Source organism: Acinonyx jubatus, chromosome C1, assembly GCF_027475565.1.
Source record: "Acinonyx jubatus isolate Ajub_Pintada_27869175 chromosome C1, VMU_Ajub_asm_v1.0, whole genome shotgun sequence".
NCBI lineage: Eukaryota > Metazoa > Chordata > Mammalia > Carnivora > Felidae > Acinonyx > Acinonyx jubatus.
Window position 1 is genome coordinate 174,741,680 of NC_069381.1, and position 22,642 is coordinate 174,764,321.

Sequence of the window (22,642 nt, forward strand, 5' to 3'; positions counted from 1 at the left end):
TGGGGGGAAGAGTAAGAGGCGATTCTTGGTCTTTTGGGTGGCCATATTAGATTTGGATGTTGGATTTTTTGGATTCTGAGGACAGATCTGTGAACATGACATGTTATGGTCTCCTAACAAGAGCAAAAGGGAGACATTTTGAAAGAACATGGCTATATTTAATTAAAGATAATATAAGTATACTTCTGTTTCCATCAGTGATGTCATTACTTTTTCAACACCTCATCCTTTGAACATTACTCAACACTTTAATGTTTTCAAAATAATAGTAGTTTTGCCATTTCAACAATCTTATTGTTTAATTTTACACCTACATGTATTTGATCCTATTCTCCTAGTTGAGGATGTAGTGTCAATTCACAATGGAAAGATAATTTGTTGATCATTTGCATGCATTCTTTGGTCACTCATTAGATGTGACCATATTCCATCCTGAATGAAGTACAGAACTTGAGAGCTTGTAATCCAGTGAGGTCACCAGAGTGATCAGAGGTCATTTGTCACTTATGTCTTCTTTCCCTGGAGATCAGAATGACTGGCTTCTCCCTTCCTTCCATCCTTTCTCCCTCTCTCATTCCAGTTTGTGCCTGGCATGAGGATATGTGATCATTTAAGACACAAAGTCCCTGCTCTATAACCACTTACTGTTAGAACTTCCAATCCACTCCCAAGATTCAGTTAAAAGAATTCAGCCTTTCTCCCAAACTCCATGTGTCCCAATCCTACCTTAACTTCAGTGTCCTTTCAAGTCCTTTTGAACTAAAAGCTAAAAGCTTTTCTTTCCCACCTAATTCTCCTTGGAACAACCATGGTCACTCGTTATTTTACTTTTACCATCATCTACTCTTGCGTCTTGTTTTGCAGTTTTTAATCTTGTCTCCCATACTTGACAGTGAACTCCTGGGGGACAAGATTCATCTTCATATCCTCCCAATGGCTATTATATTGTTTTCTTCATAGTAGGTGCTTAAAGAATACCTGCTGAATGACTGGGTACATCCAAAAATTAAATATTAAAAAGCAACATATACTTTTTTTGATAGACTACATCTTTAGTCTGACAATTTGCTCATTCCTAGAAGTCCTTGAATGAAAAGCACCAGGTGAAAAAGGTCTCTTACAATTAGTGTGTAGTAATTTCAATGCCAACAAAATTCTAGCACATTGGCTTCACTTTCTGGAATTGGGTCAATTAAGGCTCTTGAGCTCCTGAGCAGGGATGGAGGGGTGTAGAATTCCAACTTGGTGTGTTCAGGTTAGTGAAAACGTATTCATCTAAAAATCAATGCTTAACTAAAGGTAGTTTCCTGATGCATAATGATGAGGATAATGTTTGATTATTAGCAGTTCTTTAAAGTCACTCACTCCTAACAGAATTTTAGTTATCCCATTATTTTTCAGAGAACAATGTTCCAGTTAATAGATCAAACTTAGCATTATGCTTCACCAGTTAAACCTTAAGCTCTTTTCCTTAAAGACAAATTTGCACAATATTATCCTGCTGCTAAAGACCACTAATCCAGGAATAGGAAGCACATTGAATTTTGTTGCATAGTTAACTCTGGTGAACAAGGCTGAAGTTTAGTATTTACACCTCAGAGACTCTAGAGCCTTGTTGCCTGGATTCGCATCCTGCTCTCCAGTCTCCCAGTTTTATAATCTTTGTAATTTAGTTAGCCTTTTTGTCTCAATCTCTTCATGTTTAAAATAAAGATAACTGTCGACCTGTGCCGAAGATTAAATGAGTTTATGTAGCTTTTGGAACAGTGCTCAGAGCATAGTAAACACCATGTGAGTTATTGTTTAGGGTCTAATGGTAGACAGGAATGTGAATCCCTTCTCCTTGAATTGGAGGGATAATTCAGATGAAGCTGAATCTCAGTTTAAGGTAGGTAAGTGGTTCTTGGTAAAGGTTTTATCCTTTTTCTGACATCTGAACAAAGCTACCCCTAAGGCCTGAAAGCTATTTCAGCCAATGGAAGTCTTATCACTGGTATGTCTCCCTACTTCTTTTTAACGCTCTCTATCACATCTCTGTTCAAAGTGCTGTGCTCCCCCAGGGAGCATAAAGTTCTGTACAGGGGAAGCAGAACTGCAGTGTCACATAACAGACTATAAACCTATGTTACATATCACCTCCCTGATCTCCTGTGGCTCCCATTCACAGGTGAAAAATAAAATTGTAGCTATTTCTTGAGTAGCAATATTCACAGGGCTTAAGCGGAATTAGCAGGATCTTTTAATATCCCAACCATCCACTCCATTTTTTTCATATATAAAAAGAAGCAAATTAATGACAATATTACCTAATTTAAAAATATTAAATAAAGAGTTTCAGAGATAGAAGTAACCGATGGCAACTGAGGTACCTCGTAGCTCGCAGGCACAGGAGAGAAAAGGGCCCCTGATTTCTTGTGGGTGATTAGTTTCCAGACCTTGTCAGTGTTTCTCAATTGTTTGGCTTCCTTCTGTAAAATGTTGATTTCCAGGGCTCACCCATGCAAATAGGATTTCTGGTGGTAGGACCCAGCATCTCCACTTTTTTTCTTTTATAAAGACTTAAGTTTATTTATTTACTTTGAGGTGGGGGGTAAAGACAGAAAGAAAATCCCAAGCAGGCTCCACAAGTTCAGCACAAAGCCCAGGGTGGGGCTTGAATTCACTGACTGTGAGATCATGACCTGAGCTGAAATCAAGAGTTGGATGCTTAACCAACTGAGCCACGCAGGTGCCCTCCCTGTGTCTCCATTTATAACATGTTTTCCTCAGGGGATTCTAGTGCCCCCAGCTCTACTGCTGCTGCCTCATTTCTCAGAGTGATGAATTAAACACCAAAAATTTGGGAAGAGGGGAGGTCTTAGAGGTTATCTGGGGTGCCCCCCTTCATACACAGGACTAGAAGGTAGTTAAAGCACTGGCCCAGAGTCAGATTGAATACTGTTAGCGCTTCTGAAGGGTTCCAAGAACTAAAGAATTGTGCACTCACAAAACCTGCCTGAAGTGCAAATTATGTGTTTTGCCAACACACATAGCATTTCCCCAAATATCAAGACAATGTTGTTTTAAAAGACTGCCACTGGCCAATGCATATATCTACATAATTCAAACTTCCCATAAGTAGTATGTCTTGGGAGTTTTCTAATTAGTTTTCTTTTCTTTTTAAAAAAATGAACATAACCTTATACTCTTTTTTGGTTTCTGTAGGTCAGGATTGCAGGGAGGGGCTCAGGTAGATAATTCAGGATCAGGGTCTTTTTAAAAATATCTTTATTGAAATATAATTCACATATAAAATTCAGCCATTTAAAGTAGAATTCAATGGGGGTGCCTGGGTGTCTCAGTTAGTTAAGTGTCAGACTCATGATCTCATGGTTTGTGAGATCAAGCCCTGCATTGGGCTCTGTGCCAACAGCATGTGGAGGCTGCTTGAGTTCTCTCTCTGCCTCTCTCTAACTCATGCATGCACTCTCTCAAAATAAATAAAAAACAGTAAAAAAATCCTTAAAAACTAAGTATAATTCAATGGTTTTTAATGTATCCACAAAATTGTTCAATAATCACCACAATGTAAGTTTACAACATTTTCAACATCTCAAAAGGGAACTCTTAAGTCCCACCCCATTCCTCTGCAACTTCTCCCATGCCCCCAACCCTACCACCAACTACTATCTACTTTCTGTTTCTATAGATTTGCCAATTCTGGGCCTGTCATATAAATAGAATCATAATATACATGGCCTTTTGTAACTGGCTTCTTTCACTTAGCATGACATTTTCAAGGTTTATCCATGTTGTAACATACATCAATACTTCATTTCTGTGGCTGAATAACATCTCATTGTATGGATATACCACATTTTGTTTACTCATCCATCATTTGACAGGCACTTGGGTTGTTTCCATCTTTTGGCTATTTTGAATAATGCTGCTATGAACACTCAAGTACAAGTATTTATTTAAACACCTGTTTTCAGTTCTCTTGGGTATATACCTAACAGAGGAATTGCCAGATCAGATGGTAACTGTATGTTTAACATTTTGAGGGACTGCCAAATTATTTCTCTAAAGGACTGCACTTTGCATTCCCATCGCCAATGTATGGGTTCCAATAGTTCCACGTTGTCACCAACATTTATTATTGTTGATGTTTTTATTATACCCAGATGGAATGTTTTGCTAGGGTTGCTATAACAGACTACCATAAACTGAGTGGCTAAAACAACAGAAAGTGTCTTATATTTCTGGAGGCTAAAATTTTTAGATCAAGGTGTCCGCAGAACCATGCTCCCTTCAAAGATGCTAGGGAATTATCTGTTCCAGACCTTTCTTCTAGTTTTTGGTAGTTTCTTGGTTAGTGATAATATATATCTAATCTTCACACAGTGTTTTATCTGTGTGCATGTCTGTGTCTAAATTCCCTCCCCTACCCCACTTTAAGTAGGCTTCACGCCCAGCATGGAACCCAACTCAGGGCTTGAACTCATGACCCTAAGATCAAGACCTGAGCCAAGACCAAGAGTCAGCTGTTTAACTGAGCTACCCCATAAATTTCCCCTTTTTATAAGGACATTGGCCATATTGGATTTGGGGGCCACCCTGTTCCAGTATGATCTCATCCAAACTAACTACATCTGGGTTGCCTGAGTGGTTCAGTCAATTGAATGTCTGACTCTTGATTTCAGCTCAGGTCATGATCCCAGGGTCATGGGATCAAGCCCCACATTGGGCTCCATGCTGAGTGTGGAGCCGGCTTAAGATTCTCTCTCTCTCTCTGCCCCTCTCCCCTCCTTGTGTGCACTCTCTCTCTCTAAAAATAATAATAGAAAAATAAACTACATCTACATTGACCCTACTTCCAAGTAAGGTCATATTCCAGGGTTAGGACTTCTACATAGAATTTTAGGGGGACGCAGTTAAACCTATAGCACCATATTCATAAAGATAATTAAAGGATTTTAGTTGTGGTTTTGATTTGCATTTTCCAATGGCTAATGATGTTGAACATCTTTCTATGTGCTTATTTGCCACTTGTGTATCTTCCTTGGAGAAATGTCTGCTGAAATCTTTTGTTCATTTAAAAAATTGGACTATTTATCTTCTTATTGTTGCATTTTAGGAGTTCTTCATAGATTCTGGATACAAGATCTTTATCAGGTATGATTTGCAAAGCTTTTTCTCCCATTCTGTAGGTCTTTTTACTTTCTCTCTTTCTTTTTTTTTCCTAACCTTTATTCATTTTCGAGAGAGAGAGAGCAAGCATGAATCAAGGAGAAGCAGAGAGAGGGAGACACAGAATCCAAAGCAGGGTCTAGGCTCTGAGCTGTCAGCACAGAGCCTGACATGGGTCTCGAACTCACAGACTGTAAGATCATGACCTGAGCTGAAGTCGAACACTCAACCGACTGAGCCACCCAGGTGCCCCTCTTTTTATTTTCCTAATAGTATCCTTCCATGTACAAAAGATCTTAATTTTGATGAAATCCAGTTTTTTTGTTTCTTGTGCTTTTGGAGTCATTTATAAGAAATCATTATCAAATCCAAGGGTCCTAAGATTTCTGCTGTGTTTTCTTCTAAGAGTTTTATAGTTTAAGAATTTAATTTTAATTTTAATTTTGAGTTAATTTTTATATATGGTATGAAGTAAGAGTCCACTTCTTTCTTTTATTTGTGGATATCTAGTTGTGCCGGCACAGTTGATGAAAAGGCTATTCTTTTCCCATTGAATTATTTTGAAATTCTCATCAAAAATGAATTAACCATAATATAAAGATTAATTTCTGGACTCTCATTTCTGTTCCAATGATCTGTATTTTTAACTTTATGCCACATTGTCTTGATTACTATAGCTTTTCTTGAATTTCCATATGAACTTTAGGATGACCCTGTCAATTTCTGCACAAATTCTACTTGGGCTTTTGACAGAGATTGCATTGAATCTGTGGATAATTTGAAGAGTACTGCCACTTTAACAGTAAGTTTTATGACCCAGGAAAATAAAATGTGTATATTTAGTTTAGGTTTTTCTTAATTTCTTTCAACAAAGTTTTACAATTTTCAGTATATAAGCCTTGCACTTAATTTTGTTGAATTTATACCTATTTTATTGTTATTGATGCTATTATAAATGGAATTGTTTTCTTTATTTCATTTTTAGATTATTTATTGTTACTATATAGAAATCAAATTTATTTTTTTTAATTTTTTTTTTAATGTTTGTTTATCTTTGATAGCGAGAGAGACAGAACATGAGCAGGGGCAGAGAGAGAGAGAGTGGGAGACACAGAATCCAAAGCAGGCTCCAGGCTCCGAGCCGTTGGCACAGAGCCCGATGCGGGGCTCGAACCCGCAAGCCGTGAGATCATGACCTGAGCCGAAGTCAGTTGCTTACCCGACTGAGCCATCCAGGTGCCCCTCAAATTTATTTTTTAATATTAATCTTGTATCCTGCAACTCTACTAAACTTGTTTAATTCTAATGTCTTTTAATGGGTTACTTATGTGGATATAATAAAAATATATGTATTTGGTCTTTGCCCCTGGTTCTTGGCACAGAACTCAAAAACTCTTGGAATTTCCTGAGTGATAGGAGTGTCTTTTGTTATTCATAATCATATCTGAGTTTATGATAACAAGGTGACTCACGGTGGGCCCTCAGATAGTTTCAAGGAAGAAGCTCGCCACACACATACTTAGAAGGTTGGAACTTTCAGCCCCACCCCCCAATCTCTGGGGATAGGAGAGGCACTGGCAATTGAGTTCAATCATGTGGCCAATGATTTAATCAGTCATGCCTACATAATGAAACCTCAATAAAAATTCTTGAATAATGATATCTGGAGAAGGCTCTGAATTCATAAAAACATTGATGTGCTGGGCAGGTGGTGCTCCTGGAGAGAGAATGGAAGCTCTCTGTCCCCATTTCCATACTTTGTCCAATGCATCTTTTCCATTTGTCTGTTCCTGAGTTATATACTTTACAATAAAAGTGTAATTATTAGTGCTTTCCTGAGTTCTGTGAGTTGTTCCGGCAAATTATCAAACCTGAGTGGGGATCACGGTAACCCTCAAATTTCAGTCTGCCTGAGGCCCCCACTTGGGTTTGGTATCTAAAGTGGCGGCAGTCTTGTGGCAGCGAGCTGTTAACTTGTGGGGTTTGCATTACCCCTGGGTAGTTAGTGTCAGTATTGAATTAAATTGTTGGACACTAAGTTCATGTCAGGGAATTATTGTTGGAGGAATGTAACAATGTAACCTATTAAATTTACTAATTCTTATAGTCTTTTAATGGATTCCATAGGATTTTCTACACTTAAGATCATGTGATCTGCAAATAGAGATAGTTTTACTTCTTTCTTTCCAACCTGGATGTGTTTTATTTCTTTTTCTTGCTTAATTGCTTTGTGTAGAACCTCTAGAGAGGTTAAAAGATGCTAGTTTTATAAAATGCTTTTTCTGCATCTATTGAGATTATTGATTTTTGCCCTTCATTCTATTGTTACCTTGTATTACACTAATTTATATCCAGAAGTTAAACCAACCATTCCTAAAATAAATCTCATTTGGCCAGGGGGTGTAATTATTTTTATATGTCACTGGATTTGGTTTCCTGGTGTTTTGTTGAGGACTTTAGTGTTTATATTCATAAGGCATATTGATAAGCAGTTTTCTTTTTAGGTAGTATTTTCATCTATGTTTGGTATTAGGCTAAAACTGGCTTCAATAGAATTATTTGGGCCATATTCCCTCATCTTCCTTTTCTGGAAGTGTATATAAGGGACTGGCATTAATTCTTCTATAAATGTTTGGTGGAACTCAACAGCAAAGCTGTCTGGTTCTGAACTTTTCCTTGTGGAAAGTTTTTGATAACTAATGTAGTCTCTTGTTATAGATCTACTCAGATTCTCAATTTCTATTTGAGATAGTTTCAGTAGTTTGTGTCTTTGTAGGAATTTGTCCATTTCATCTAAGTGATGATGTTGGCATATGCTTGCTCATGGTTTGTTGGCATATGCTTGTTCATAGTTTCATTTTTGTTGTTGTCAAAGTATTTTCTAACTACACTTGTGATTTCTTTCTTGACCCATTTGTTATCTAGGACTTTGTTGTTTAGTTTCCACATATTTATGAATCTCCCATATTTCTTTGTTATTGATTCTTAATTTCATTCCATTTTGGTTGGAGAACATACTTCGTATTATTTCAATCCTTTTAAATTTATTGAGCCTAAAATAAGGCATACCATATAGTTCATCCTAGAAAATGTTCCATGTGCACTTAAGGAAAAAAAATTCTGTTGTTGGGTAGAGTGTTCTACAGACTCATTCATATTCATGATCTATATGAATATATTTTATGTTAGATATGTTTAAATTCACATCTACCATTTTGTTTTTTTCCCCTAAATTTCATGTCACATTTCTCTTCCTCCTTACAGATTTCTTTTGTATTAAGTGGATATTTTTATAATGTAACATTTTAATTCCTTTAATGATTTTTTAAATTCTATTTTTGAGCTATTTTCTTAATGGTTATTCTATAGATTGTAATATATTTCTTAAAATCTACTTCATATTTTTAGTAAACAAATTCTAGTTAAATATGGAAAGGTGTGCTGCCATTACTACTATATAACTTCATGCCCCACCCCATTTTTGTGCATCATTTATAGTTATTGCATTTGCTTATTAATACCAATGTCATGGAGCTAACAGCACCCTCTCAATTGTTCTCCAACCAAAATTTTCTTGGTTTTGGACAATACCTTTAAGCATGAAGTTTCCACATTATGTTCCAAATAAACTCAGTCCCCTGAGGCAGAGGTGTGGGGCCCTTTGTCCTTATGGCTTGCCTCTTCCCCTGAACAGAATCTCAGAACCATTGCACAGGAGATGGGAGGAGGGACAGTAACTTGATTCTCCCGGAATGACACCCAGCAATATGTGCAGATGCTGGAAGTGGGGATGGTAGCCCTTGGTCTTCTCAGCTTGCCCTTGCCAATGTGGAACATCTGTAGGAGTAGTTCAGGTAGCTCGGGCAGGAGTAAACAAGGCCCCAGTAATTTGTGCTTGCTAAACCTAGGTTAAAGGTTCTGCTCTTAGGAAAATTTCAAGAGATATTAAGTGATTTTTTATAATATTTTTCAGTAGTTATATAGTTGTTTTGCTGGGAAGAGGGTTTGCAGAGCCCCTCATTCTGTAAGTTCCAATCGCCAATTTACTTTTAACAATTTTTTTTTAAAATGCTATTTTAGAGAGAAAGAGAGAGAGTAAGCACAAGTGGGGGAGAAGGGCAGAGGGAGAAAGAGACAGAATCTTAGGCAGGCTCCATGCTCAGCATGGAGCTTAATGCAGGGCTTGCTCCTACAGCCCTGGGATCACGACCTGAGTCAGAAGCAAGAGTCGGACACTCAACCAACTGAGCTGCCCAGGCACCCCAATCCTTAATTAGCTTTCAAAAAGGTACCTTTCATAACCTCCACTGGCCTGGGAAGTTTCTCCTATATTCCTCTGACAATATTAACTACAAGTCATAAAATGACATCATTAAGCAGAGAAAAATAATCTGTACATTAGGAGGAGAGAGATTGCTGACTAAAGTCTGGACTGGGCCATGTCCCTAGGGATGAGTCACAACATCATGGGGAAGAATGCAGCTGCAAACAAATGAATAAGTACATTGGTAGAATATGGTGTACAGAGTATAGTGAAAAACAAGAGGAGGTAACCCAAAGTAGGGTTTAGTATCAGAGTAGTCCCAGAAGGTACATGTGTGAAACAATCTAATAAGTAATTTGTGAAAATCCAGAAAAGACCATACTATTATGTAGTAGTAATACCCATAAACACAAGGAGGCAGGATTCTGCAAGACAGATAGACAGATGGACAGACAGACAGAAAGAAAAAAAGAAAGGGAGAGGAAAGGAAAGGAAATAAAGGAAGAAAATAAAAAAGAATAAAATGGAGGATTTTGTGTTGTGAAAAAGGCAGAAGTCCAGTTTTTGGAATTGAAGAAAGAGGTAAGAACCAACAAAGTCAGTGTGCTCTGGACCAGAAGTCATTTTAGTTCTCCAGTCTAGGCTTAAATTACTCAAAGCCAGGAACAGTGCTTAGTCCCTGCCTGCACATTAGAATCATCTGGGGAGCTTTAAAAACATCCCAGTGACAAATCAATTACTTTAGAACTTCTGGAGTAGGGCTCAGGAATGAGTAGTTTTTAATGTTCCCCAGATCATTTCAAGGTACAGCCAGTTTAAGAACCATTATGATATGTGGGTGGGTAGGGAGTTCAGCTGCAATCAAAGGAGTGTTAGAATGGGAGAGAACAGGCAGATTGTCTGTGGTTTTTTTCTTTTTGAAAATCTCACCCAAGGATTCTTTACACTTCCTGCCTTAGATTAATAAATTTCTATATATGTATGCCAGCCTTCTAAATTGATTGTGTTGTTACCTTACGTCTCATACTCTGCTTATTTTGAATGTTTACTTTTCCATTAGATATATAATTTATGGATTATGTAATTTCTAACATCATAATTTTCATTTCAAACAAATGTGACTTTATTATGTACATATTTTATTGACACACCCTATTATATAGCTATCCAGCAGGAATTCCAGAAGAAATTTAGGCACATATAGAAATGGCTATTAAGTTGGTAAGGATGGCCTATGCCAACAAATTGGACAACCCAGAAGAAATGGATAAATTTCTAGAAACATACAATCTCTCAAAACTGAATCAGAAAGAAATAGAAAATCTGAACAGGCCAATTACTAATTAAAAATTGAATTAGTAATTGAAAAAATGCCAACAAACAAAAGTCCAGAACTAGATGGACTGAGGAAGGAAATCTTCTAAATACATTATATAAGGCCAGTATTACCCTGATACAAAAACCAGACAAAGACACACACACACACACACACACACACACACACACACACAAATCTACAAATCAATACCCCTGGTAAACATAGATGTGAAAATCCTCAACAAAATATTAGCAACCACATTCAATAATATATTAAAAGGATCATTCACCACAATCAAATAGAATGTATTCCAGGGATGCAAGGATGATTCAATATTCACAAATCAAACACATGACACACCATGTTAACAAAACAAAGGATAAAAATTATATGACCATCTTTCTAGATGAAGAAAAAGCATTTGACAAAATTCAACATCAATTCATGATTAAAAACTCTCAACAAAGTGGGATTAGAGGGAACATATTTTAACATGATAAAGTCCATATTTGAAAAACCCACAGCTTCATACTCAATGGTGAAAAACTGAGAGCTTTTCTCTAAGATCAGGAACAAGACAAGGATGTCCACTCTCATCACTTGTATTCATCTTAGTACTAGAAGTCTTAGCTACAGCTCAGACTAGAAAAAAAAAAGGCATCCATATTAATAAGAAAGAAATTAAACTGTCAGTATCTGCAGATGACATGGTACTATACATAGAAAATCCTAAAGACTCCACATAAAAACTATTAGAAGTAGTAATAACTTTTATAAAGTTTCAGGATACAAAATTAATATGCAGAAATTGGTTGCATTTCTGTATACTAATAACAAAGTAGCAGAAAGAGAAATTAAGAAAACAATTCCATTTACAGTTGTACGAAAAATAATGAAATACCTAGGATTAAACTTAGCCAAAACGATAAAGGGTTTGTACTCTGAAAACTATAAAACATTGATGAAAGAAATCAAAGGGGAGCCTGAGTGGCTCAGTCAGTTGAACATCTATTTGATTCTTGATTTTGACTCAGGTCATGATCCTGGGGTCATGGGATTGAGCCCCATGTTGGGCTCCATGCTGAGCATGGAGACTGCTTAAGATTCTCTCTCCCTCCCTCTGGCTTGTGCTTTCTCTCTCTCTCTCTCTCTCTCTCTCTCTCTGAAAATAAAAATAAATAGGTAAATAAATAAAATTTAAAAAAAGAAGTTGAAGACAACATACACAAGTGTAAAGATATGCTCGTGGATTAGAAGAATTAATATTGTTAGAATGTCCATATCCAAAGCAATCGACAGATTCAATGCAATCCCTATCAAAATACCAACAGCATATTTCACAGAACCAGAACAAATACTAAAATTTGTATGGAACCACATAAGACCTTAAATAGCAAAGCAATCTTAAGAAGGAAGAACAAAGCTGGATGTATCACAATTCCAGATTCAAGATATACTATAAAGCTGTGGTGACCAAAACAACATGATACTGGCACAAAAATAGATACATAGATCAACAGAACAGAATAGAGACCCCAGAAATAAAACCGTGATTGTATGGTCATTTAATATACAATAAATGAGGCAAGAATGAAAAAATACAGTCTCTTCAATAAACGCTGCTGAGAAAACTAAACAGCTATATGCAAGAGAATGAAACTGGAGCACTTTCTTACCCCACACACAGAAATCAATTCAAAATGGATTAAAGATCTACACATGAGACTTGAAACCATACAACTCCTAGTAGAAAACTCAGGCAGTAGTTTCTTTGATATTGGCCATAACAATATTTTTCTGTTGTGTCTGCTTAGGCAAGGGAAACAAAAGCCAAATAAACTATCAGGACTACACCAAGATAAAAAGCTTTTGCACAGTGAAGGAAACCATCAGCAAAACAATAGGACAACCCACCAAATGGGAGAAGACATTTGAAAATAATTATATCCAATAAAGGGTTAATAGCCAAATTATATAAAGGGCTTACTTTTACAACTCAACACACACACACACACACACACACACACGCACGCACGCACGCACACACATACATATTTAAGAAGAGCAGATGACCCGAATAGGCATTTTCCCAAAGAAGACATAAGATGGCAAACAGATACTTGAAAAGATACTCAGTATCACTATTCATGTGGGAAATGCAAATCAAAACCACAATGAGCTATCACCCTACACCTGTCAGAATGGCTACAATAAAAAAGACAAGAAATAACAAATGTTGGTAATGATGTGGAGAAAAAGGAACCCTCAGGCACTGTTGGTGGAAATGCAAACTGGTATAGTCACTGTGGAAAACAGTATGGAGATTTCTCAAAAAGTTAAAAATAGAAATACTCTATGATCCAGTATTCCACCACTGAGTATTTACCCAAAGAAAATGAAAACACTAATTATAAAAGATATATGCAATCTTATGCTTATTGCAGCATCATTTACAATAACCGAGACATGGAAGCAACCCAAGTGTCCATTGATTAAAAAAATGGATAAAGAAGATGTGGAATATATACAATGGAATATTACTTGACCATAAAAAATAATGAAATGTTACCATTTGTGACAACAGGGATGGACCTACAGGGCATTATGTTAAGTGCAGTAAGTCAGAGAAAGAAAATGATTTTTCAAAACAAACAAAAATCAGAGATAGAACCATAAATACGAAGAATCAACTGAAGATTGTCAGAGGGGAGAGGAGTGGAGGGATGAGAAAAATGGGTGAAGGGGAGTGGGAGATACAGGCTTCCAGTTACAGAATAAATAAATCATGGGAATAAAAGATACAGCATAGGGAATATAGTCAATGATATATAAATAGTGTTGTATGGTGACAGGTTGTGGCTACACTTATGGTGAGCATTGCATAATGTATAAACTTGTCAAATTACTATGTTGTACACCTGAAACTAATGTAATATGGTGTGTCAACCATATGTCAATAAAAAGAAAAATTGGTTAGGATGGTCTAAATGAAGTCTGCTCAAGGAGAGTAAGAGCTTCCTGGAGACAGCCTACCATCAGCAAGGAAATTATGGGGGTAAATTTATATATTAAATATTGACACACATTTGTCAGTATTTGATATATAAATATACCTTGAAAATCAATTAAAAATTGAACACCCCCATCTAAATGGGCAAAATACACGAACAAGAAAACTACAGAATTAACAAATATGGAATGTCACTAATTTTTTTTAAAAAATTCAAATTAAAGAAAGAATGAAGAATCATTTTTTAAGCCTTTTATACTGGCAAAGATAAAAGAGTGGTAATATGGATATTATCTAGTGAAAATGAGCTTTATTTACTAGCCTTGTTTCAAATAGCCTTATTTACATCTAACTGGCCTTATTTACATCTAACAGAGGGTCTCAGACCTTCCCAACCTGTCCTCCACACTGGTACAAACTCCAGATAATTCTCTCCTATATCCATTAAAATCATAATATTTATTTGCCATTGATTCACCAAATTTTCTAAGAATTTCTCCTAAGGAACTAATAGATGCATGTACAAGATGTTTGCAACAGCATTGCTTATATTAGGCAACTATAAACAAAATAGAAAACCATTAAAAAGGATCTTACCATTTGCAACTACATGGGTGGAACTAGAGGGTATTATGCTAAGCAAAATTGGTCAGAGAAAGACAAATATCATATGACTTCTCTCATATGTGGAATTTAAGATACAAAACAAATGAACATAAGGGAAAGGAAGCAAAAATAATATAAAAATAAGGAGGGGGACAAAACATAAGAGAACCTTAAATACTGAGGGTTGTTTGAGGAGTTGTGGGAGGGGGGATGGGCTAAATGGGTAAGGGGCATTAAGGAAGACACTTGTTGGGATGAGCACTGGGTGTTATACATAGGAGATGAATTGCTGGAATCTACTCCTGAAATCATTATTGCACTATATGTTAACTAACTTGCATGTAAATTTGAAAATTAATTAATTAAATTTTAAAAAAAGGATCTCACTGAATAAGTTATGACACATCTGACAATAGAATACTACATGACCATGCAAAAAATAATATGTAGATCTTTAATCTGAAATAAGTTTATAGAATATGATGATTCCATTTATATAAAAATTATAAATATATGTTTATATAGACAGTTAAGTGTGTGCCAAATTGTTAGTCCATTTTCACCATATTATTTTAAAAATTTCTTTCTATGTTCACGTAGAAATCAGCAAAAAGGAGTAATGATGGAAGAGGTGGTTCTGAGCCATTTATCCCTGGTCCAGCCACTCATATTCCTGTCTGTTAAAGCTGAAAGAGTTTTTTTGCTAACCTATGTATTATTTTTTGCAGAGTCATGTAGTATTCTGTTGTTGAATATACAGTATGACATTCAGACACAGGCAGCTCCTTCTCATAAAAGAGTGTAAGGTAAGATAGAGAAAGGTGTCCTCCCCTACTTTGCCCCAGATCATAGCACAAATCTGGCTCCTCATGGGAAGGAAACTGAATTAGTCAGTGTTCTCCAGAGAAACAGAACGAATAGGATATATACAGATATATATAAGAGGAGATTTATTGTAGGAATTGACTCATGCAGTTATGGAGGCTGAGAAGTCCCACAGTCTGCCATCTGTAAGCTGCAGAACCAGGAAAGCCAATGGTATATGTTAGTCTGAGTCTGAAAGCCCAAAAACCAGGAATTCAGATGTCCAAGGGAAGTAGAGGATGAATGTCTTAGCTTAAGAAGACAGAGCACGAATTTGCCTTTCCTCTCCCTTTCTGTTCTATTGGAACCCTCAGTGGATTGGATCATGCCCCACATTGGTGAGGGTGGATATTTTATTTGAGAGAGAGAGAGAACAAGAGCAAGGGAGAGTGGCAGAGGGAGACAGAGAGACAGAGTGAGAGAGAGAGAGAGAGACAGAGAGAGAGAGAGAGAGAGAGAGAGAGAGAGAGAATCTCAAGCAGGCTCCACACTCAGCATGGAGCCTGAGGTGGGGCTTGATCCCATGACCCTGGGGTCATGACCTGAGCTGAAATCAAGAGTCAGATGTTCAACCAACTGAGCCACCCAGGTGCCCCACTCTCACCACTTTCATTCAACATAGTACTGGAAATCCTTGCCACAGCAATTAGACAACAAAAAGAAATAAAAGGCATCTAAATTGGTAAAGAAGTGTAACTTTCACTATTTGAAGATGATATTCCATATAGAAAACCCTAAAGACTCCACCAAAAAACTACTGGAATTGATAAATAAATTCAGTAAAGTCACAGGATACAAAATTAATGTGCAGAAATCTGTTTCATTCCTATACACTAATAATGAAGCAGCAGAAAGAGAAATTAAGAAAACAATCCCATTTACAATTGTACCAAAAATTATAAAGTATCTATGAATAAACCTAACCAAAGAGATAAAAAAACCTGTACTCTGAAAACTATAAAACACTGATGAAAGAAATTGAAGATGACACAGAGAAATGGAAAGACATTCCATGCTCATGAACAGGAAGAATAAATATTGTTAAAATTACTATACAAACCAAAGCAATCTACAGATTTAATCAAAATACCAACAGTATTTTTGGGGGCACCTGGGTGGCTCAGTCAGTTAAGCATCTTACTCTTGGTTTTGGCTCAGGTCATGATCTCACAGTTTTGTGAGTCCGAGCCCCACATCAGGCTCCGGGTTGGCAGCACAGGGCCTGCTTGCGAGTCTTTCTCTCCCCCTCTCTCTACTCCTCCGCCACTCATGCTGTTTCTGTCTCTCTCAAAATAAATAAATAAACTTTTAAAAAATTAAAAAAGTACCAACAGTATTTTTTCCAGAGTTAGAATAAACAATCCTAAAATTTGTATGGAACCACAAAAGACCTTAAATTGCAAAGCTTGAAAAAGAAAAACAAAGCTAGAGATATCACAATTCCGGAAATCAAGTTATGTTACAAAGCTGTAGTAATCAAAACACTATGGTACCGGCACAAAAACAGACACATAGATCAACAGAACAGAAAATAGAACAGAAAATCCCATTATGCAATGGGAAAAAGACAGTCTTTTCAACATGTGGTTTTGGGAAAACTGGACAGGTACATGCAAAAGAATAAAACTGGACTACTTTCTTATACCACACAAAGAAATTAACTCAAAACAAATTAAGGGCCTAAATGTGAGACCTAATCCACAAAATTCCTAGAAAAAAGCACAGGCAGTAATTTCTCTGACTTTGGCCATAGCAACATTTTTCTAGGTATGTCTCCTGAAGCAAAGGAAATAAAAGCAAAAATAAACCATTAGGGCTATATTAAAATAAAATGTTACTGCACAGTGAAGGAAGCTACCAACAAAACTAAAAGGCAACCCACTGAATAAGAGAAGATATTTGCAAATGAATAAGCAATAAAGGGTTAGTATCCAAAATATATAAAGAACTGATACAATTCAACACCCCAAATAACCAAATAATCTAATAAAAAATGGGCAGAACGCATGAACAGACATTTCTCCAAAGAAGATATACAGATGGTCAACAAACATATGAAAAGATGTTCAATACCACTCATTATCAGAGAAATGCAAAGTAAAACTACAATGAGATATCACCTCACATCTGTCAGAATGGCTAAAATAAAAAACTCAAGAAACAACAAGTGTTGGCAAGGACATGGAGAAAAAGGAACCCTTGTGCACTATTAGTGGGAATGCAAACTGGTGCAGCCAGTATGGAAAACAATATGGAGGTTCCTCAAAAAGTTTAAAATAGAACTACCCTATGGTTCAGTATCACACTACTGAGTATTTATCCAAAAAATACAAAAACACTAATTCAAAGGGATATATGCACCCCAATGTTTATAGCAGCATTATTTATAATAGCCAAATTATGGAAATAGCTAAGTGTCCATTGACAGATGAATGTGTATATATATATATATATATATATATATATATATATATATATATATGGTGAAATATCACTCAGCCATAAAAAAGAATGAAATCTTGCCATTTGCAATTATATGGATGGAGCTAGAGTGTAATGCTAAATGAAATGTCAGTCAGAGAAAGACAAATACATATGGTTTCACTCATATGTGGACTTAAAGAAACCAAATGAGCAAAGGGGAAAAAAAGGGAGAGAGAGAGAGAGGGAGACAAACCAAGAAACAGACTCTTAACTATAGATAACAAACTGGTAGTTACCAGAGGGGAGGTGGGTGGGAAGATGGGTGAAATAGGAGATGGAGATTAAGGGGTGCACTTGTCATGTTGAGCACTGGGTGATGTGTGGGATTGTTGAATCACTATATTGTACACCTGAACTACTGTAACAGGGCATGTTGAGTACACTGGAATCAAATAAAGTTAAAAAGAGAAAATAATCTGTTTGGTGTTAATCTGGTAATATAGGAATGGCTAGTCACCCATCAACTATTATTCTAATGGTATTAGCAAATAATTTTACTACTCATCATCATGTAGTGATATGTTGCCTGGTCTATAAAATGGACTTGGATAAGATCATCTTAAATATCACTTTAAACTAAAATATTATTTTATTCTTTTAGTCTAAAATGTTGACTTTATTGAATCAAGCCATAACTTTTATCTAGTTTTATTGAGAAATAATTAACATATACTGTTGTGTAAGTTTAAGTTGTACAGTATGATGGTTTGATTTACATATATTGTGAAATGATTACAATAGGTTTAATTAACATCCATCATCTCATATAGATACAAAAAAAACTAAAAAAAAAATTCCTTATGATGAGAACTCTTAGGATCTACTCTCCTGACTTTCCTCTATATCATACAGCCGTGTGAACTATGGTCATCATATTGTACATTACATCCCTAGTATGGATTTATCTTATAACTGGATACTTGTGCTTTTCAACCACCTTTCTCCAATCCCCCCCAACCACAAATTTGTCTCTTTTTTCTATGAGTTTTTTTGTTTTTGTTTGTTTTGATTCCACATATAAATGAGATCATACAGTATTTTTCTTTCTCTGCCTGACTTATTTTATTCAGCATACTATCCTCAAGGTCCATCCATGTTCCTGCAAATGGAAGGATTTTTCTCATTTTTTATGGCCGAATAATATTCAATTGTATTTATATACCACAGCTTCTTATCCATTCATGTATCAGTGGATACTTGGTTGTTTTCATGTCTTGGCTATTATAAATAATGCTGCCCATATATTAAACATGATATCTTTTTGAGTTAGTGTTTTCATTTCTTTGAATCTATTCCCAGTAGTGGGATTTCTGGATCATTTGGCAGTTCTATTTTTATTTTTTTGAGGAAGTTCCATACTGTTTTCCATGGTGGCTGTACAAATTTATAATCCCCAAAAAAGCGCGCAAGGGTTCTCTTTTTTTCACATCCATACCACATTTGTTATCATTTATTTTTGGATGATGGAAATTCTAACAGTAAAGTCATATCTTCTTTTGCTCTGATGTAATAAAACAAGACTGCTACTTCAAATGACTATTTAGACCACTTCAAATGACCACTCAGAGTTTCATATTTTAAGGTCATGGCACTAAACATTTGTGGCACCAAGTCCAACCTCTGGAAAAAAAGTGAAAAGCTGGCTTTTTTGAATGTCAGCATTATGACTGATAGAGATTTTGTCAGGATTTTCCTAGAGCTTTAGGAATGTTTTGAAGGAGGAAGAATGGAGAAGACCACAGAGAGATAAAATAGCTGTTCTAAGAATCTAGAGGCCCAGACCTAGACCTCAGGAAACAGACCTAGTCTTTGCAGAATTAAGAGCAATGGGTGGAATTTTTTTTAATCATTGTTTATTTTTGAGAGAGAGACAGAGTGCAAGTCGGGGAGTAACAGAGACAGAGGGAAACAGAATCCGAAGCAGGCTCCAGGCTCCAAGCTTTCAGCACAGAGCCTGAGGCGAGGCTCGAACTCATGAACCGTGAGATCATGACAAGGAGCTGAAGTCAGCCACTTAACAGACTGAGCCACCCAGGTGCCCCAAGAGCAACGGGTGGAATTTAAGGGCAGGCAGGTATCAGGTCAATGTAAAGAAGCTCTCTCTAAAATCCAAGCTGTCCTGATTGAAGCAGGCTGTTGCTTTGTGAGTCAGACAGCTTCCATGCTTGGAAGGGTCCCAACAGAGGCTAGTGAGCCATCACTTGGAAATGCTATGAATGAGATTCCTGAATTTAGGTCAAAAGTAGGATGAAACAAATCTAAGACTCTTTCCATACTTAGAAACCTTGGAATCATCTTCATCTTCTTCTTCCACATTATTAAGATGTACCCGTCATTTCACCTCCTCAACACCTCTCATATTTCCATTTTTAGCTCTGCTGCCACAGAGGCTAAAATCGCCTACTAAATCTTTACATAAGCTCCATGCTCAAGGCAAATTTTACTAGAGTCAGTGCTCATGCCTCCCCCTTGGTTGTGAATTCCACTATTTCTCATCATTCAGCTCAAAATCTCTTCCCCAGGGAAGTCTTTTCTGCCCCAGACTGGCAAAGTCCTTGACTACCTCCATTTAACAAAACAGTAGTCTACACATACTTTCACTATGCACTTATTCTATATTACAATTTTATATTTACACATTAGGCTTCCCTACTCAATGATAACCTCCCCCAGGGCAGGGATCATGCCTTATCTTTGTATTATCAGCACTTGGAAGAGTATTTTTCAAGGAAGTTGCTCAATAAATATTTAGTGAGTAAATAAGTCAATAAATTAGTCATTGGGATTCCATATTTCCATTAAGACTTCTTATACTCACATGACACCTTTAAGAATGAAAATGGAATGTCTGGTATTTTTATATCTAAAGTAGTACCTCTCAGCTTTAAAATTTTATGTTCCCCATATTTTGTAGGGGCAATTTGCTACAAATGACTAAAGGTAAGTATTGACTACAATAGTAAGGAGAAAAGTGAAAAGTTATTGCCATGAGCTTTTGGCTCTGACATGTTCCACCTGAAGGGTTACTTAACACTGATGAGGAAGAGGAGAAATCAGTAGATATAAAAGGAGAAAGGTAAGGGAAAGGAAGAAGAAAAGAAAGACAGTGAAGAACATACACAGACAGGAAAATATAAACATCGGAGGACAGAGTGAAATGAACCATAATTTTAGATTATATATATGAGTATTATTTGTGACACTCTGATTAGAAAGTGATGCTTAGAAGATCCTGGAAGTTCTCAGTCTATGGTCAAGAATAGAGCAGGAAGGGGTACAACACTGCTTCTGGGAAGGCTTTATGAAGGCAAATGAAGATAAGCCTGGAGACGTATGCTATGAAAGATGTTGAAACTCCTGATGTGAGGCCTTCCTCTCCTCTGGCATAAGTAGAATCCCTTTCTCCCTGTACCATAAGAGGTAATTTTTGGCTCTCTTGGCCAGAACCAGCCTGAGGGAAATTTTGGAAGTCAACAAAATTTTAAATGTATCCATTCTCTTTTTACAGCTCCTCCTTCCTTTAAAAAATTTTTTTTAATGTTTATTTATTTTTGAGAGAGAGAGAATGTGAGCCAGGGAGGGGAAGAGAAGGAGACACAGAATCTGGAGCAGGCTTCAGGCTCTGAGCTGTCAGCACAGAGTCTGACACGGGGCTCAAACCCACGGAACTGCAAGATCATGACCTGAGCCGAAGTCAGATGCTTAACTGACTGAGCCACCCAGGCGCCCCTCCTCCTTCTTTTTTATACCCCTACCATTATCACCAGTTTTCTCTAACTTCCCCATTGCTTCTTAATTTCACGAGCTTACCCAGTTCTCGCTCCCCTATCTGTGACACCCCATCAGATGATCCCAGTTACTCCATTCTCTGGGTTTATTCTCTCCTAACCCTCCATGATGGCCATGGCACCATGTCCATCTTTTCTGCCAAAGCTACTTGGCCAATCTGAGCTGAATTGTCAATGACTTTGATTCCCAATGTGTTATTCTTCACACACATGCATTCTGCTAGAGATTTTTAGTGGCTTAATCAAAACATAGAATAAATATTAAACACTAAATAAAGGAAACCATTTAAAATGCTAACCCACACTATGCCTTAGAATGAAGGTCTCATCCTTAAGGAGCTTGAGATCTTTAAGAAATAGATTTCATATTTCATATTTCATTGAAACAAACAGGACACAGTACTTCAGATTTTCATTTCATGCTAGTTATTTTTGATAGCAGCTGTTGTTAATAAGGGAGGAGTATATTTGTCAAAGCAGCTCATCGTGTGTGTATATATATATATATATATATATATATATATATATATATATATAGTGCAACAGGAATTTGGAAATCTGCCCAGTATGCATTTTGAGACATGGATGGCAATGGTTGACATCTCTTTTTTGTGCCTCTTCCTGATACTCCCTCAGAAGGACACACCCTGCCTATTCTCAGGATGAGTCTACAGACAGTGTTGTCTAATACTGTAATGGCACAGAAATGTGTTGTCTCCAAACCACACTGAAGGAGAATCAAATGAGGCAACCATAAATTAACAGCTGCTCTTATCAACCTGCTCTTCAAGAATATAATACTGGTTGCTTTTATTTGTGCCTAAAAATTCTTTCCTCTGTGTTAAGAGCAAATGAAAAAAAAAAAAGGAAAGAAAAGGAAAGTGAGAAAAAGAGGGAGGGACAAAATGAAGGAAGGAATACCCCACCTCTTTGCTGATGAACAGTTCTATATCCCTGAGATGTCAACATTTTGAAATGAAAGCTTCTTAGAATATTTATTTTTCCCCCAAGATTTAGCCAACAAGGGCCTTGATTGGCAGTACTTGCTTACTTTATTTTCCATATATTTTTCAATAATAATGTACATATTTCCATGTTTCATTTTATCCTTTTGGGTGGCTCTGTGTTGGACATCTGTA

The 22,642-nt window shown here is 36.6% G+C and overlaps 1 protein-coding gene across 4 annotated transcripts in view; it reads right to left on the reverse strand.

Moving 5' to 3' along the window:
* LOC106979711 (serine protease 58-like) overlaps nt 1–22,642 on the reverse strand; it is a 173,638-nt gene that overhangs the window by 110,462 nt on the left and 40,534 nt on the right. The gene's annotated exons all lie outside the window — the stretch shown is intronic.